This window comes from Canis lupus, chromosome 12, assembly GCF_048164855.1.
Source record: "Canis lupus baileyi chromosome 12, mCanLup2.hap1, whole genome shotgun sequence".
In the NCBI taxonomy this organism is placed as follows: domain Eukaryota; kingdom Metazoa; phylum Chordata; class Mammalia; order Carnivora; family Canidae; genus Canis; species Canis lupus.
This window is the reverse complement of record NC_132849.1, coordinates 36,355,982-36,374,497: the sequence shown is the minus strand read 5'-3', so window position 1 is coordinate 36,374,497 and position 18,516 is coordinate 36,355,982. Positions and strand designations below refer to the sequence as shown.

At 36.6% G+C, this 18,516-nt stretch overlaps 1 pseudogene; it reads left to right on the top strand.

The window, feature by feature from the left end:
• Positions 1–279: 279 nt before the first annotated feature.
• LOC140602039 (U4 spliceosomal RNA) lies at positions 280–429 on the top strand (annotated as a pseudogene).
• Positions 430–18,516: the final 18,087 nt, after the last annotated feature.

Below are 18,516 nucleotides of genomic sequence, written 5' to 3'. Positions count from 1 at the left end.
TTCCCCCTATTGAATTGCTGCACAGTCTTTAGGTAATGCTTCCTCTATCAGATCTGCTAGGGATTCCTTTCAGACAAAACTTATCTCTCCCTCCTCTATTATTGCCCTTTCTACTTCCACTCTAATTCTTAAAGTAGGTTGCAGTGTTTCTTCTCTTTGCCCTGCTCTCTCCACTAAATTGTGAGTCTCATTCAATTTCATTTCCCTCCTACTCCTCAGAGTAAGTAGATGCATAGTAAACTTTTCCTGACTTGTTGTAATAGAAGAAACTAGATTATGAGCTTTACGCAGTGGCAGTATCGTAGCCAACGAGGTTTATCTGAGGCGCGACTATTGCTAATAGAAACTAGATTATAACAAAAGGCAATCTTTCCTTAGAAATTATAAAATTCTAAGAAGAGTTCCAGTATTTGCCAAACTGGCCCGGGTAGGGAATTAAGGTCCTTTAAAGCTAAAAAGATATTCAGCAGTCCTGAATATAGCATAGCTCTTAGATATTAGAATTGCTTTCCATTGAAGAAAACTGTTTAGCTTCCTCTACTCCCTCTCCCATTCTTTCTATTCTTCTAAGTAAAAAATGAAATTGTACAAACTTTTCAAAAGTCAGATTAAAAAATGAAAGTCGATACACGTCCTACAGCTAAACTCACAGGGGTTGTCCTTCAGATAACATCCAGATTTCTTTTCTAGTTTATCATTTTTACATGCTCATTCAGCCAACACATATCTACTAAGGACACAATGGGATCGTAGCTTTATGCTCAATGTTTTGATGATTAAAAGAAAACAATTACAGACTCAGGTAAGAGTTTTTAAGAAAGCTTCCATGGAACTGGCCTTGGAAGGGGGATCTCCCATGGGAAGATACATGGTAAACAGAGAAAATGGAAAGAGCTGTCCAAGTGGGAAGAAAGAAAGAGAAATAATAAGCAAACACATGCAAACTATTGCAATGTGAGCACTTTTGAGGGATGCAGACAACACAGTAAGCAATCTAACTAGAAAAGATGGTCTATTTTAGAATCATAATTTTCAAATATATTAGTCGCTGATTCCTTCCAGTGGAATCAGACAAGGGAGCACAATATGTAAAATGAAATCACCTCAGTCAAAGGTTGGGGAATGAAAGATTGGAGGCCTGGCTGCTGAGTTGTCTCCCCATGATAGCTCCTTCCCTGCAGGCCCAGACTTCCTTCTCTGGAGCTCCTCTCCGTAAATTTAGAAAATCCTTAGCCACATGGAAAATAGAAAAGAAGAAATAATTAGGATGGGGGCCAAAGGGTAGAGTGCTATGTTACCTGACCCCAGCTCACACTCATCATTTATACTTCTTTCTCACACAGTACGTAGTTCACTGCACATACAGGTCCTTTATAATTTGTAAGCTAAAGAAATCATGTTTATGTCCACATGGCTAGTTCCATGTTTTGCACATATTTGGCACCCAAAATTATTTTAGAAATTTTGAAGTGAATGGACAAATAGAGAGCTGAATGAATGAATGCCAGCCTCTGCTAAAATAGAAAGTTTCTCTCCAAAGTCTTCCTCAATAGTTCTCCTTACTCCAGTTTATCCCCACCCATTTCCAGTGGGGAATTAAGCTTTGAATGTGAATGCACAGCCTCAGGCTAGCCAGCCTGAACAGAAGACCTTACTGTAACTCCACCTCTATCAGAGTTTAAAGATGCACATGCAAAGGCTTTATGGTAACTCCTGAAAAAAGAGAAGCATCCCAAAGCACACTTCTTTTTCATTGCCTTAATTAATAATTCACAAGCTTCCTCAAGGTGCAGAGACCACATGGGCTACTTTGCAGATCTCAGAAGAAATGGCAGGTCCTTTATTTAGAGTGAGAAATACTCTAATGGCACAATGCGGACAGAGGTTTAGCCAATTCTCTGCACATGCAAATATACTTACTATGTGGAAGGGACATCTGGGAATGGAGTTGAAAGGATGACAACAGGCTGTTTTCTATTATGTCCTTGTAACCTGTTGGGCCATAGCATACATACACTTGTGTTCTTTATCTTGGGGATAATACAAGTAGAGAGGCATCATGATTAAGGGAGCATTGCACATGGACAGGCTGATTAAAAACCACAGACTTGGTATTTCATCTAAATAGAAAAACTGAAAAAAAAAAAAAAAACCTCCTGGATGTATAGGGGAAATAAGAGAAATAAGAGCAGCAGTTTGATTTTTTTTAATAAAGATATTTTTTTAAATAAATTTTTATTTATTCATGATAGTCACACAGAGAGAGAGAGAGAGAGAGAGGCAGAGACACAGGCAGAGGGAGAAGCAGGCTCCATGCACGGAGAGCCCGACGTGGGAGTCGATCCAGGGTCTCCAGGATCACGCCCCGGGCCAAAGGCAGGCGCCAAACCGCTGCACCACCCGGGGATCCCTAATAAAGATATTAAAAAAAAAACACTGCCATAATTTTTAGATATCCAAAATTTCCCTTAAAGTAGCTATTACGCCCCCTGAAATATTCCTTAAGTGTGAGAAGAGAGTGTTGCTCATTGAAAATGATAGTTTTCTTTTCCTTGTCTCTTTTTCCTTTGCCTTATACCTAATTGCCAGTTAGAGTTCTCTGACTATATAGTTCACAGGTCCCTAAATTTCACTTTCTGACAAATAAATCTCATTATCATCTAGGAAAAGTATTTATTTAACACATTTTTATGAGGCATCTACCTGGTGCCACACAGTGTGTCCGTTGCTGAGGATGTACTAATTAAAAATAAGTGAATAAATAAACAAGCAAGCAGGCATGCAAACCCCTCCTCAAATTTAGAATCTAGTGTGAGAGACAGACATCAATCCAATACATAAAAACAAATGTAATGTTACAACTTTCACATAAGATGTATGATATTATGCAAGGATAAAAGGAGAACTCACCTCTTTTGTAAGCTCAGGGGAACTTTCCCTAAGATGTGACAGTTGTCCTGATAGTGGAAAGATGAGTAAGAATAAACCAGGCAAAGGGAGTTAGAGAAAATAAAGTGTGGTGGGGATGAAGATCATAATTAGCAGAATAGAATGTCATAGACAAAGCTTTCAAGGCTCCCAATAGGACTAGTGGGGTTAGTGCAGATGGTGTTAGGGGCATGGTTCCAGATGAAACTGAAGTAGTAAGTAGAGGACAGCCATAGAGAACATTGTAGGTTATGATTAAAAAAACAAAAACAAAAACAAAACAAAACAAAACTTTGATTTTAAGCACAACGCAAATCTATTGGGAAGTTTTCAGGAAGTTCTGGGGATGATGTTCCACGATTAGATTTGCCTTTTGAAAAGATTGCTGTGATTGCATCATTTAGGAGTCAAGAGAGCCTTGAGGTGATTTAGAAGTAATGACAGATTGGACTAGGTAGCAGCTATTAAGATGGAGAGTAGATAAATGGAAAGATATGTAAAAGGAACATCTGCAGAAAAATACATGATAGAAGCTAAGGAAGAGAAAGGTATTAAAGAGGGCTGAAGAGTCTGCCTCGTAAAACTAGATGGATGTCAACAAAGAGCTACCACTACATCTCTGCCAGAATGGCTAAAATCTGAAACACTGACCAAATACTGGAAAGAATATGGAGCAATGGGACCTCTCATTCATTGCTGGTGGGAATGCAGAATGAAATAGCCTCTTTGCAATTCAGTCTGGCAGTTTCTTTCTTTTTTTTTTTTTTTTTAAGATTTTATTATTTATTTATTTCAGACAGAGCAAGCGAGAGAGATAGTGCGAGAGCAAGAGTGAGAGCACAAGCAAGGGGATAGAACAGAGGAGAAGCAGGCTCCCCACTGAGCAGAGAGCCTGACATGGGCTCAATCCCAGAACCTTGGGATCATGACCTGAACTGAAATCAAGAGTTGGATGCTTAGCCAACTAAGCCACCCAGGCACTCCAATTCAGTCTGGCAGTTTCTTACAATGCTAAACATAGCCTAACATAAGATCCAGTTATTATGCTCATAATTATTTATCCAAATGAGATGAAGAATTAGGTCCACACAAAAACCTGCACACTAATATTAATAATAGCATTTTCATAATTGCCAAAAATGGGAAGCAGTCAAGGTGGGCTTCACTATGTGAATGACTAAACAAATTGTGGTCATCCATTATTTAACAATAAAAAGAAATGATCTATCAAGCTAGAAAAAAGATTTGGAAGAACCTTAAATGCATTTTGCTAAGTGAAAGAAGCTAACATTCTGTATGATTTCAAATACATGACATCCTGGAAAATGTAGAACTATGGAGACAGTAAAAAGATCAGATCAATGGTTGCAGGAGAGAGGGGAATGAGCAGGTGAAACGGGGGATTTCAGAGCAGTGCAAGTACCTTATATGATACTGTGATCATGGATACATTTGGCAAAACCCATGGAACAATTCAATACAGTGTGAACCTTAATGTAACCAATATAATTTCATTAATCATATCAATGTTAGTTCATCACTTGTAACATATCCACCACATCAATGCAAAATATTAACAATAGGATAAACAGGGCAGGAAGAGAGGAAGAAAATGGGAACTTTCTGACTTTCTACTCAATTTTCTTTAAACCAAAAACTGTTCTATGAAATTAAGCCTATTATTTATTTTTTAAAAGATTTTATTGGAGGGAGAGAGAGAGAACAAGAGAGAGCAAGCATGAGCCGGGAGGAGGGCAGAGGGAAAGGGAGAAGCAGGCTTCCCACTGAGCAGGAACCCCACCCCCCCAATGCAAGGCTCTATCCCAGGACCCTGGGATCATGACATGAGCCAAAGGTAGATACTTAGCTACTGAGCCATCCAGGTACTGCTAAGTCTATTAATTAAAAAACAAACAAACAAACAAAAAAACTTCAAAAACACATTTTAAAAGGAAAAGGACAGTAGTGATATTTATTTAAATATGAATGCCTGGAAAAAAGTCAGGTTTGGGAAAAGACCATTATTTTGGCTTCAGATATATAGAGTTTAAAGTACCTTCCAATACATAAAGGATATGTCAAGGAGTAATTGAATATATAGGTCTTGAGTTCAGAGGAGAGGTCTAAGCTGGAACTATAAATGTTAATCATTTGCAAATAGAGATAATTTATGTTAAAATATTGATGGAATCTCCCAGTGAAATATAGATCATGCTTTGGCATTGGTTACTAAAAACATATGGACAAGAAATAAAGGAGGATTGGCTGCATTTGGTATTAGTTTTGTTTGTTTTGGTTTTGGTTTGCATTTGGTATTAGTTTTGTTTGTTTTGGTTTTGGTTTATTTTGCTTGATTTTGTAAAAAGTGGGTGTTGGAGAAATTTTGGAAGCAAGTATATCAGAGAATGGCCAAGAAATAAAGAGAAAAAGATGATACTGGGAACCAGAAACATCTTTCTCAGGCAAGTAAAATTCACAGAGGAGAGAGGAACAAGGTGATAAAGATCAGCAACAGTTAAGAAGATTAAGTAGAATAATGAGATGCCTGGCTGGCTCAATCAGTTAAATATCTGCCTTCAGCTCAGATCATGATCCTTCAGATCAGGTCCTAGGATCAAGCCCTGAATCAGGCTCCATGCTCAGTGGGGAGTCAGCTTGTCCTTCTCCCTCTACCCCTCTCCCCAACTCCTGCTCCCTCTCGCTCTCTTATATAATAATAATAATAATAATAATAATAATAATAATAAAAAGCTTAACTAGAATATTGGTAATTCATTCAAAACTATGTAAGTTCTGACTAATATATTACCTGTGGATTCTTGAAAGGGGGGAGGAAAGAGGTGGATTGAGGGTTCTACAAACCAATGGAGTGATGAGAGCCAGTGATAGTAGAAAAAGGAGCAAGAAAGTTAGCCAGAATAGATTTCAGTGGATATTCCTATGCTGAGACTTATGATAAATATGAACAGCCCTGAAATAGTTGTCCTCTGAAAATATATTCAGTTTGACTTCCAAAGGGAGCAGAAGTTGGTGCACAAAGGGATTTTTGGAAATTTGGAAAGATAAGCAGCCTGGAAACAGAAACAAGTTGCACCTCACAGTTTGACATACCAGTTTAGGAGGACTTACATAATCATCTCAAGGTAAGGTAAGTAGAGTTCACATAAAATCTCAGATTTCCAGGGTCTCCCAAGTATCTAAAGGTAGCCTGTACGATTTATGTCCCACAGCTAAGTTTTTTCTATGTGAATAAAACTCTTCAATATAATTCTTGGTAACAGTGTATGCCTAATATTTCACACCTTCCTAGGAGTAATAATAAGAAGACTATGGCACTCCAGGAATAATCCATAAAACAAATTACCTGGAGAAAAAAGTATATATACATATTCATTGAGACAGTAACATCTGGTAATAGCAGATAGGTAATTCAAACCAACATTACCTCTTAGAATAATTGAAAAAAATAGACATCAGAGAGCTAATGAGATAGTGAACAATAAGGGCGTGACATAGGTGAGCACTGATTTCAAGAAGGGGAGCCTGGCTTTTTAAACTTCTTTAGAAACATTTATTGGTTTCAGAGAGGATGACTAAGAAGTGCTTTGGGCCCCTTTCTGAGGCTAAAGGGAAAGAGATCAAAAGCTGTAACCCACAATGGAGGCCCCCATTACTCCTTTTTCCTTTGGATTAGAATCATAAAAGGATGAGAACTAAAAGTATGAGTGAACTGGAAGGAGGAGGTACTCTGGTCTTCAGAGGTATTATAGCTCAGTTCGAAACCATTTTAATCTATAAAGTTGGATTATCTATAAAATCAGCAGTACCCTCAGGCACCTGGCAGAAGCAAACTATACATCCTTCTCTAGAAGGAGATAACATTATCCTAGGTCACACATTTTTTTTCTATAAACAATTTTGCAAATTTAATGTCTGGCATGGAATCATAAAGAATAAAGCATATGAGAGTTAGGAGACAAGACAACATGAACAAAAACAACAGAAACAATAGACAACAGAAGATTCATTAGGAAGGGCTCAATATCCTCAAATCATCATACACACTTTTAAAAAACTATACTTACTGTGTTCAAGAAATAAGACTAGACTAAAAAGTTTTAACATAACATTAACAAGTATTGAAAGAGCACAAATATAAGTTCTAGAACTGAAAAATAAAATAACTCAAGATAAGAAATGGATGGATGGGTTAAACAGCAGATTAGACATAGCTGAAGAGATTGTTAGTAAACTAGAAGATAAATCAGAAAAAAAAATGTTTTCAAGGAAAACCAGAGAACAGAGTGTTTAAAAAATAAGAGAAAGGAATAGACTGTACTATACAGTCATAAGATCTAATAGACATATATTTGGGGAGACAGATAAGATACCATGGGACAGAAGAAACAGGAAAAGATAGTAGCTGAAATTTTTCCAAAACAAATGAAAACCATCAAGCCAAAGAGTCAAGAAAACATGGAAAGCTTCAAGAAGAATAAATAGAATAAAATAACAAAATAAAGTAAAATACCCAGAGGCATATCATACAAAAATTACTGGACAGCAAGAAAACAAACTATTAAAACAGCTTGAGAGAGAGAGAGACTATCTTTTACAGAGCAACAATTAGAGTAACCACTGATCTCTCAACAAAAACTATACAATTCAGAAGCCATAGAATACCTTCAAAATGCTAAGAAAAAACCTCAGGTAGTGAAAACTCTATTTCAAGTGAAAACACCATTCAAATAATAAGGTAACCATAAATAGATTTTCAGACAAACAAGATGAGAGAATTTATTGCCATCAGGCCCACACTAAAATAAATACTAAAGGTATTTTATAGGCAGAAAGATAATGATCCCAGATGGAAGATGAGAGATGGAGAAAGGAAAAAGAAACATTGAAATAACAAGTTTCCAGGAAAATATAAATTAATATTGACTGAATAAATCAATATTAATAATGCCTTGGAATTAAAATATTCAATGATATAAAATACAGGACAACAATAGCATGTAGATTGGAAGACCACTGCATTGTCTGGGTAAAAGGGCCAGTTAATATTAGCCATTGACAAATTAAGAATGAGGGGTGCCTGGGTGGCTCAGTTGTTTAAGCGTCTGCCTTCAGCTCAGGTCATGATCCAGGAGACCTGAGATCCAGCCCTGTGTCTGGCTCCCTGCTCTGAGGGGGGGTCTGCTTATCCCTCTGCTGTCACTCCCCCTGCTCATGCTCTCTTTCTCTCTCTGTCAAAAGATAAATAAAATCTTAAAAAAAAAAAAGAATGAATGCACTAATCTCCAGGTAACCACTGAGAGGACAGTAAAAGAATAGATATCCTCTGAGCGCATAGAAGAAAAAATAGTAAGAAAGGACAGACAAAGGAACATAGAGCACTAAGATCGCAAATGTAAACCAAAATACATGAGTAATTACATTAAAGCAAATTAACTAAATATTCCAATTCAAAGATATATATTGTCAGATTGCATTTTAAAATAACCTTATATGCTTGTTCATAAAGGAGAAAGGATATACTAAACTTAAGAAGCAAAAAATGGAAGGTCTTGAAAATACTAACCAACAAAAAGCTGGGGTCATTGTATTAATATCAAAATCAGTTTTAAGTAAAAAAGCATTACTAGGGAGAAGGAAGTACACATCCTACAGACAAAACATTTAATTGACCAGGAAGATACAAAAACACTAATTTTTTTTTGCACCGAATAAAGTAGCTTTAAATCTTTAAAGCAAAATTTTCACAGGGGTAAAAGAAGAAATAAGTAATTCCACAATCGTACTGGAAGATTTTTAACACATCTCTCTCGGTTATTCATAGAACCAAGCAGACAAAAATTCAATAAAGATGTAGAATATTTGCATAACAGATTGATCAATTTTACCTATTGTATATATATAGAACAATTTACCCAGCAGCTGCAGAACATTTTTTAAAAATACACAGAACATTCACAAAAATTAATGATCATCTGGATAACAGACAAGTATCAACAAATTTCAAAAAATTAAAATCATGTAAGATACGGTCTCTGACAACAATGACATTTAGCTAGAAATTAATAACAAAAAGATAATCGTTATATTTTGAAATTAAGAAATACAGTTCCAAATAACCCACAGGTCAATAAAAACAATCACCATTAAAAATCAGTGATAAAATATTTTGAACTGAAAAATAGTCCCAAATATACTACACATCAAAACCTGTGTAATACAAGTAAGTTACCATAGAGTAATAATTTAGAGCTTCAACTGCATACATGAAGTGAAGTGAAACTTATGGATAAATTTCACTCACAATAGGAAAAATCCTAAATGAGATATATACGAACCAAATTGAGTGGTATTTTGAAAAGTAGATAACATACCAGACCAAACTGCTTTATTTTAGGAACTCAACAGAACTCAACGTTCAAAATGCAATTAATATAATTCAAACATCAGTGGAATCAAGAAGAGAAATCACATGATTGTCTTAGTAGCTGCAGAAAAATGGTTTGATAGAATTCACTATCCATTTGTATATAGCAAATTTGGTATAGAAAGGAATTTCCTAAATCTGATAAATCATGTCTACTAGAAAACACCTTCACCAAGCATCGTATTTAATCATGACACGTTGAGAAGCTTGCCACTGAGACTGCTAATACCATTTCTATTAAAATTCTACAGGGGTTTTGTGTCTTTCAGATTCCTGACAGGAAACAGAACACACGCAAGCAGCTTAATTGAAAGGGGGTGCTCGCAGTGAGAGGGGCACCCACAAGGACTGGTGAAGTGTCAGAAATGGGAAAAGTGAGGCCGCATTACCATCACTGGGCCAGAATAGCAAAAGGAGCAGTGATGGGGGCATTCAATGGGGGAAGTTTCACTTCTGGAAATTTGGCAATGTTCCATTTCCTGGACTCTGGATGGCTGCTTTGTGACAGAATCACTGACTGTATCTGTTTGCTCTCTGCACAATAAGAAGGTTAAACATCAAAATAAGAGAATTGCTGATGCGGATGTTGTTATCTACATGTCAACGAAAGTAAGTGCACGTCACATGCAGATAGAATAAAGGTAATTATATATTCACAAACAGGTTAATTAAAGCAATTATAAGGAAGGGCATGAAAGCAGTTTCCTAAGACTTAAAAGGAACACTCAAAATTTTTAAAAAGCAAATGCAGGAAAGCAAAAACAAAAATGAGTGAATTTATCCCTTAAGATCTTAATTCACAGCTTTCATTCTTTCCTCTCTCAGGGGTGTTTAAGGGCACTTCCTGAAGTGTAACGATTTTGTGGCCAAAATCTCAAAGACTAAACTAAAACAGGATCTAAGAGAAAGACTCGTGGGCAGGGTTCAAGGATGACCCATCACCTGACTTCAAGCAGAGTAACGCTGCTTTCATCTGTCCCAATATATGAGGTTTCTCTACAAGACTAGATCTGAAGAAAGGAATTATCCTTTTTTTTAAAAAAAAAAAAGTACCAATTTTTTGAATAAGTAAACCAAGTCCTCAAGGATGAAGTGATTAACCCAAGGTCGTTATACACAAATACTAGCAGAGTCATTTGGCTAACCAGGTCTTTCGAGGCCCCAGCACATGCTTTTTCTACCACAGCACAGATCACTCAAGCATCGTGTTCTCTCGGGGTACAAAAATGATCCTAAAATAAAATGAACCAAGAAAAGAAACAAAAATCCATTCTGTTAATGACCGTGACTTGTGCTTATTTTCATATGTCATCCTTTTTGTCAGGAAGATCTCTGAACTTCACCTTGTCAAGTCTATAGCAATTGCTTTTGTTCCCTGCCCTTTCATCCCATCATTCCCTAAACTTGTCAGACCCTCTCGAAACTCAGCTAGCCAATATTAAACTTTTGGTGATCACACTCTGTGACTCATACTAGAAAAGGGAAAAGAAATACTATCTCATTTGATGAACTTTGGGAAAGTTCACCCACGTAATTAAACTACTGAACACCATATAATTAATGTTAAAAAACTTTTGGAGGTATTTTTAATTTAAAGGGTAAAAAAGTTCTATGAAATAAATAACAAATTGTAAAAATATAGCTTACAAAGAGTAGCTAAATATACTGTACCTCTATTGTTTTCTGGCTGCAAATAGTTCCCTTAAAAAACTTTCATGTAATGGTCCAAAGAGGCCAGTCTAATATATGTTTCAGTTTAGTTGAAAAGGAGAGTCAATGGTGTTTTAACCCCAAATACTGATGGATAATGAGAGCTTATTGCCTAAGGCACAATTAAGTCTAACAAAATAAAATCAAATTTAGAGAAATCAGTATTTAAACACAGTTACTAATACATCTTATCTACCTATTTTTTTCTGGCAGATCTGCACACAGACATACTTGTCGTCATTTATCAATAGGAATGTTAGGGAGTTGGCCTTGGGAGCTTACTTCTAAGTTAACACTAATTAAAAACCACAAAGCCTCTTAAGAAAACAATTTCAAGGATGTCATTCTTGAAGATGAGTTTATAAATACAACAGCTCATGTTTACCATCAGGTTAGTTAAAGCATCATTTATACAAATTCTATAGAAGCTGACTGTCATAGGCACTCTGAGCTAGTAAAACAGTATCTATTTCCCTCTGGCTTAAGATCCTTTTGTTGAGGGCAGGAATGTGACTAGATCCAAGTGATAGTTTAGCTTTTCCAGGGTCCACAGGAGGGAGACAGGGTGACTCATCATTCTGAAAGGGAGCATGAGTAAAGAATGTTGGTGTGGCCTCTGGAAAGGCATGAATACCCAACAAAGGGGATATATACTTGTAGTAAGTTCTTTCCTCTTCTTAGTGCATTGTAAAGCATGCTGCTAGAATTGGGGATATTTTACAGCCATGAGGCAATATGCTTTGGAAAACTAAGAAAAGGAATTCCCCATTTGCCTGCCTCCAAACCATTTGTTATATGAAAAAAATAGATTTATAATGTTAAGCCTCTGTAAGTTGAATATGCCATTCATTATTTATAGCTGAGAGCATTTCTAATAGGCTTTTCATCATTTCATTTCTATTTGATAGAAATCTTTCTAAAATAACACATTTTCCTCTCTTACTAAAAATAAGAGATTGGATTTTTGTTTTACATTCGTTGCTTAATGACTCAACATTGTATTAAGATATAAGGTTAGTTTTTTTCTAAATTACACCAGCCAGAAAATACCGTATTCATTGTTATATCCTGGGCTGGGACTAGAGTAAAGACTAGTGAGGCATTCACCTAGAGTACACAATTTGAGAGGGATTCAAAAAGTTCAATAATCCATATAATTTTCTTTTCTTTAGAGAGAAACAGTGTATGCGTGCATAAGAGAAAGAGAGAAGAAGAGAGGGGATTAGGGGCGCAGGTAGGGAGGCAGATGGAGAGGGATAGAGAGAATCCTAAGCAGGACCCACACTCAGCATTGAACCCAAGGCAGGGCTCAATCTCATGACCCCAAGATCATGACCTGTGCCAAAATCAAGAGTCAGGCACTTAACTCACTGAGCATCCCCAGATAAATATTTTAATAAAAAATCTTTTTAAAACTCAAAATTAATTAATAATATTCATGATAAGCAAAAGCTATCAAAGTACTTAAAACTTCAAGATCAATATTACTGATTTTTTCTTTCATCTTGGGCTCCACTCTGCTCCAGCATAGTGTTACTCTCACTATTCTCTCACTAGTACCACTTATTTCATAATAGAACAAATCTCTTCTCTTGACAGAGAAGAATTGAAGATTAAGAAAGAAATTAAGAATAATCTCTCCTGTATGTTTTCTGTAATGTGCATAGGTTTTGTGACAGTTTCTTTTTCTCCTTGTTATTTAGAAGCCATAGTTCAATTACATGTGGAATTCTGGTTGTGTTTCCAGATGGTTATAGTCACCAGAATTCTCTATTCCATATCAATGGAGTATTATGTTAATTACATAGTGCCCTAATCAGGTCCAAAATTCATGAAGTTATCAAAATATAAACATGTCTTTAAACCCATAAGTGTATACAAGCATTCCTGGAATGAAAATTCCTTAAGATTTTGATTTGATTCAGTTAACATTTATTGAGCACTTTATGGTCATCAGGAGCTGTAGACTTTGAGGATGCAAAAATAAGGGATAAAAAGATCTCTATGTTGTTTGCAATATTTTTAAACACTCATTTTTCAATTGCCTGTGGGACTGAAATGTAACACTGCCTTATGATTAAATATCAGGTGAACCGATGATGGAATAGCTAATATTTCAAGAACAAAGAGACTGCTTTTTGCAGTAAATGTGAAATTACACCATGTTTATCTAAGTCTTCTAACTGTCCCAGGAGGATAACAACTGAGAGCAGGTGCAAATGTGGAACAAATGTCTGGAAGGATAATAATGGAGTATGGCATCTGGGTATTCTCCAGTCCACCAGGAATAAAATTGACTGGATTAGAGCTTTTGTGGGAAGGAGGGTCAAAGAACAAAGATCATCTCCTTTCTGTCCCTAGGCAAGTTCATCCGGTTCAGAAAGGACAGAGTCAAGCTCTATGTGTCAGACGTAGGTCTTTTCATGCCACCAATCAGTGAGATGAGAGGCTCTTTATGTTCCCTATAGGATATCAGTGGAATTGGTGATGAGAGGCAACATGCATCAGTGAAAACTCATTATGACTCATCCCTTTTCAATTATCTAAAAGTCTCCTCTGTGATAAAGGAATCATCAAAGACTAAGTGATCTAAAATGTTTTTTTAAAAGTCATAAAGAATGGTAGGTTCTATAAAATTGAATCACATCAAAGGTAAGTTACTTGTCGGTATTACTAACAAGCTTTTTTTCCCTGTCAATAGAGTCATAAAACCACATTTATCTGGCTCTGAAATGGTATCTTCCACCTCCATCTCCCAAACACAGGTAGAGCATCAGTAATCATCACTTGAATTTCATGTATCAATAAATACTATATCGGAATCCCCAAGCAGGGCTCAGCTAATGTTCTGTAGATTGGAAAGAGCTATACAATTATTAATTTAATTTAGAAGCAGCTTGACACCATGGAAAAGCATGGACATTGGTGTCTGGAAGACCTGTGTTTGTTTGTTTGTTTGTTTTTCATTTTGTTAGGGGTTTTCTCCACCCTCACCCACCACCCCTGCTGCACATCCCATCTTCCTGTTTACCTTCCTGCTCTTCATCCTTTCTCCCCAAAGATCAGATAATCTACAGTCTGCATCCTTATAGATCCAGGTGCCCTGTCAAGATCATATCCATGATATATACATGGTACCTCTTGATCTTCATCTATTATGTTAGACTTTCCAATTCATTCACTATTAACACCTATTGAGAAGCACACGTATCTGTTTTTAATGGTGCTTTGATCTTCCAATTAACCATGATTCCCTAATTTTTATAGTCCACTAGGATTATATCAAGATTATGTCAATGCACACTACAGTAATGAGAGCCCATAAGGAAGCTGCTGACCGTGGTCCAAGCCCCCCCTCCAAACTGGGTATGTTTGGGTCTATCTGTTTTTTACCAAAAATCAAATAATTTACCAACCTTTTATTAAGTCAGAGAATTAAATAAAAATCTAAATTTCTACCTCCTTAAGAACTTAGACAGTGTGGAAATACTAGGCCTGTATTTCTGTATGGCAACATTGCCTGGGACTGAGTAGGATCTGCAGGTTTTCGAAGTCTGTGCTATTCAATGTGCCACAACTGCCCCTAACATATTGTATTCCTTTATATTACTGCCAGACTCCTTTAGACATTTGAATTTATGACACCTAATGAATCACTGGGACTACTGCAAAATGGCACTATGACCTGATAAAGTTATAATCTCCAAACCACTGAGAGGAGTAATAATAAGAACAGTAATTATAATAAATGGCAACATGTTTACTATGACAACATGATTACTAAATGTTTTACATAAATTAACTCATTGAATCTTCATACAACTCATTAAGAAATGTATTACTATGACCTCATTTTTCAGATAAGGAAACCATGACACAGGAGGTTGAGTAACTTGCATACTCATATGGTTAATAAGAGGCATTGCTGGAATAAAGTGAGATAATTGTGAAGCTGCCCTGAAAAAAAATTTCAGCGCTATGCAAACCAAAAATGGAATATCATTGCTATTATTGGTGTTATAGCATACCCATTCCAACAATTAATCCAGCAGGAAGGCACGATTCTTGTTATAAGAAAAAATGTGGATTGCCAGATATATGCTTCTTATTAGATCTCTTCCTATGAATGAATAAAGGAATGTGTGCAAACAGAAACAAAAATGAGAATTATGCAAAAAGGAATAACTTTAGAAGGAAGTAAAGATATAATTATGATAATAGATTAGAATTTTTACTGTTGATTTAACCTTGAAACTTAAAATTATGACATTAATTAAAATTTTCAATTTACTTAGTTTTTATTTTGTTTTTAATCATTATGTCTTTTTTTTTTTAATTTTTATTTATTTATGATAGTCACAGAGAGAGAGAGAGAGGCAGAGACACAGGCAGAGGGAGAAGCAGGCTCCATGCACCGGGAGCCCGACGTGGGATTTGATCCTGGGTCTCCAGGATCGAGCCCTGGGCCAAAGGCAGGCGCCAAACCGCTGCGCCACCCAGGGATCCCTTTATTTTGTTTTTAAAATAAAGCTGAGCATTTTATAAAATCTGACAATATTTCTTTCCATGCTACTCTGATGCAGACATACTGTTTGATGGTAAATTAATACCAATACATCCATCCCTTGTGCTTATCTCAATGCCTTTCCCTAGGTTTTAAAGTCTTTTTATTCCTATAATAGTGTAAGGCCATTTTTCAACAATAACAAAAAGTTAAAAAAGCAATTGTACACCTTCTTCAAATAAAACCTCCTTCCCCATTTACATTCCTTGTGTACTGACTTTATTTGATGTCCCAAAAGCCACATAGTAAAAGCCAAATCTGGATGTAATATTTCAGTGCCTACATATTATTAATGACTGACAGTATTTCACTTTACAGTTTGTGAATTTCTTTCACATTTTCTCTTTTAATCTTCACAATAACCCTGTAAGACATCAATGCATGGGTGATTGTTAACCTCTCAACAATATAAATGTGACTTACCTTGACATAGAATATTATAGGCATATAAAAATAAAGGGCATTAGCTGTGAATTTCTGAATTATTTAGATTGTTATTATGATTTCATTACTTGGATTCAAAAGGGGACTTTATGGATCCTCCAGACCAACTACTTTGTTTTCCAGAAAAGAAAGCAATTCCCAGTGAGTTAGTGGCAGAACCAGGGCAGGAAACAGTGTCCTGATTCCCATTTCAGATTTCTTTTCCACTCTAACACACCTTATTTTCTGAAAATAAAAAGGTGGAAAAAGATATAGTTTCCCTCCATTTGCAAAAACAGGTCCTATTTACAGAGATAAGCTATAAGGGAGAAATTTTAAACAACTATGAAACATTCTTAGAACACCAATATGAGTGAAAAGCAGATTTTTTTTTCTTCAGTTATAAGAGATGGGGATTGGGAATAGGTAATAACTCCCATTGCACAGACTGTAAGAATCTCACTTCTGAAAGAGAAAGTCACACTAAATATCCATGTCATAGGTTACCATGCAGATTTTTAATTGTCACAGTTTATTAACACTGCTCATTCAGCTCTTCAGTCATGTTCTCCTTGATAGCAAAAGGGTAATTCCCTGCATAGCCTCCATGTTCGACATCATTAACTATTACTCACTGGAATTTACACTATGTTTAGCAGTATTCCGTGTGTGCAGATCCAGAATAAATAGTATCTCTGCCACCAGTCAGCTAGCTAGCATCCCAGCCTCTTAATAACTTGAGAGTTGCAGCCGTGGGTGGATTGTTTGTGCTCCCAGGAGCAACACTCCACCTTTGCCAGGTCTCATAGCCTCACATTTATGCCTCAGTAATGCTGCAGCTTTCATCAACCTGCAAACACTGCAGCTTTTTCCACCTTAAACATTAAAAAATTCCTTTGATCCTACATCTTTCCCCAACTGTCACCAGATTTCTCTGCTCTATTCGATAGAAAAACTAGGAAAATGTGTTAATACTCAATTTTCTTTCCTCCCTCCTCTAGTGAACCATCACCAACTAGGCAACTCTGTCACAGCCACACAGCCACTAATTGGCTCCTGATCCAGTGGTCAATTCTCAGTCTTCTTCTCCTTCTTCTTCTTCCTCTTCTCCTTCTTCCTCTCCTCCTCTTCCTCCTCCTCCTCCTCCTTCTCCTCCTCCTTCTCCTCCTCCTCCTCCTCCTTCTTCTTCTGCTTCTGCTTCTTCTTCCTCTTCCTATTCTTCTTCTTCTTCCTTAAACTCCTGAGCAATATTTGATTCAAGTGATCATCCTTCCATCTTGAAACACATTCTTCACATGGCTTTCATGATAGCATACTTTTGATTTTCCTCCTTTTTTCTCTGGTCTCTTTTTCTGAGTCTCTGCTGAATTCTTTGCATATTCTAATCATTTAGTAACATCCCTGCATATAGTCATCTGAGCATTTCATGTCTCTATCTACCCTCTCTTCCTTAATGATCACCTTCATTTTCATAGCTTCATGTACCATCTATACAACTCCCAAGTTTATATCTCTAGTCCAGATTTCTGAATGCCTCTATGAAATACGGAATCCAATATCCAATCTTTACTTGCTACTCAATAATCCTCTTGGATGTCTGATGAACATCCCAAAATTAGTTGGTCAAGTATATAAGTCCTAATTCTCAGACCTAACAAAACTACACACCTCCCACACACTTCTCCTCACCTTTGAAAATGATTACTAAATCCTTTTGGCCATAATGGCTCCTCCCTGATCCCTAATCACTTTTATAGTAGTCATATCCCTTGCCCTGACAATAGCTATTCTCCTTACCTGTGCAATTTTTATTTTCCTTAGGCACTCATCACTACCTGATATATGGATGCCAGAATGCACACTTCATGAGGAAAGCAACTTCTGTTTTGCCCACTGTTACATCCTGAAAGCCTGGAACTCCATCTTATAGCAGGAACAAAAATGTCTGCTCAGTGAAAACTCTTATTTAGAAATATATAGAACTAACACAGTTCTATATAAATAGGACTCTGCCATAATTTCTTGAACCACTTGTATCCTCCTGAGCCCTTCATTTTCTCTCTACACCCACCCCTCCAGCTACTCATACCAAAGGCCACTACTTGAATCTTGTCATCACTCTGAAACATACCTAAGCTCAGAAACCTCCAGCACCCTGTTCTCTGTCCATAATCTTCCCATAGAGCTGTCATGCTTCCATTTCCTTTACAGCTCCTCCCTAGACTCAGAGACCGTAAGTTCCTTGGTCTTCCACTTCCAGTAGTCTTCCTTCCTAGCCTTCCTTATTCAGCCTGGATTGCAAGATTGTGGTCATGAACAGTTTAGTCTCCTTGCATTATTGAAACTTCTTGTTGTGTTTGGTCTTGAATATTGCAAGTCTCTGATTTAAGACAATATACTTCCAAACCTAAACAGCCCTGCAGAAGCTTAATCTCTAAGTCAGACT